Source organism: Mustela nigripes, unplaced genomic scaffold (assembly GCF_022355385.1).
Source record: "Mustela nigripes isolate SB6536 unplaced genomic scaffold, MUSNIG.SB6536 HiC_scaffold_2209, whole genome shotgun sequence".
Lineage (NCBI taxonomy): Eukaryota > Metazoa > Chordata > Mammalia > Carnivora > Mustelidae > Mustela > Mustela nigripes.
This window is the reverse complement of record NW_026741616.1, coordinates 987-2,357: the sequence shown is the minus strand read 5'-3', so window position 1 is coordinate 2,357 and position 1,371 is coordinate 987. Positions and strand designations below refer to the sequence as shown.

General features: G+C 33.3%; 1 pseudogene; it reads right to left on the bottom strand.

Annotated features, from left to right (window-relative positions):
* Positions 1–300: 300 nt before the first annotated feature.
* On the bottom strand, positions 301–417 carry LOC132008923 (U6 spliceosomal RNA; annotated as a pseudogene).
* Between the last annotated feature and the right edge of the window lie 954 nt (positions 418–1,371).

Here is a 1,371-nt window from a genome sequence, read left to right as displayed (position 1 = left end):
CCAGAGCTAATCTCATATTCAATCAAAAAAGTTTGAAAGTTTTCCCCTTAAAGATCAGAAAAAACACAAGTGTGTCCACTTTCACTACTCTCATTTGACATAGTACTGGATGTCCTAGCCAGAGAAACAAGGAACACAAAGAAATAAAAGACTCCAAAAAAAAAAAAAAAGGAAGAAGTAAAATTTTCTTTTTTTGGATAACATGAACTTACATGTAAAAAAATCCTAAAAACTCCATAAAAATTTTTGAATAAACAAGTTTAGCAAAGCTGCCAAATACAAGATAAATATATAAAAGACAAGAATTTGTTTTGTTTCGTTTTTTTAAATAGTTTTTCATATCATCCTTGCTCAGTGATCACGCTAATCTTCTCTGCATCATTCCAATTTTAGTATATGTGCTGCCAAAGTAAGCACAAGACAGGAGCATTTTAACACTCTAATGATGAACTATCTGAAAAAATAAGGAAAACAATCTAATTCACACTAGCATCAAAAGTAATAAAATACTTAGGATAAGATTTAACTAAGATGATGAAAGATCTGTACCCCATAATCTATGACATTGATAAAGAAGTTGAAGGAGACACAAATGGAAAGATAGCTCATATTTATGAATGGTAAGAATTAACATTGTTAAAATGTCCATACTACCGAAAACCATCTGTAAATTCAATTCCTATCAAAAATCCAATGTTAGGGGCACATGGGTGGCTCAGTGCTTTAGGCCTCTGCCTTCGGCTCAGGTCATGATCCCAGGGTCCTGGGATCGAGCCCCACATCAGCCTCTCTGCTCAGCAGGAAGCTGCTACCTCTTCTCTCTCTGCCTGCCTCTCTGCCTGCTTCTCATCTCTCTCTCTCAAATAAATAAATAAATAATCTTTTAAAAAATCCAATATTGTGTTTTTACAGAAGTAAGTAAAGAATCCTAAAATTTATATGAGACCATAAAAGACAACAAATAATCAAAGCAGTTCTGAGAAAGAATGAAGAAGCGAAATTACACTTCTTGATTTGAAACTATACTACAAAGCCCTCATGCTCAAAACAATAAAGTATACTGGCATAAAAACAGACCAATAAACAAGTAGAACAGAATTGAGAGTCCAGAAATAAATCCTTTCATACAGTCACCTAATATTTGACAGGGGCCAACATATGTAATGGGTAAAGATAGTCTGTTCAGTAAATGATATTTAAAATTGAATAGTCACATAAACCAGCATGAAACTGGAACCTTATATCACTCATAAATCTTAACTTGAAATAGATTAAAGACTTAAATGTGATGCATGAAACTAAATCTCCTAAAGGAAAACATAGGAAAAGTTCTCCTTGACATTGGTCTTGCCAATAGTTTTTGGATACCAG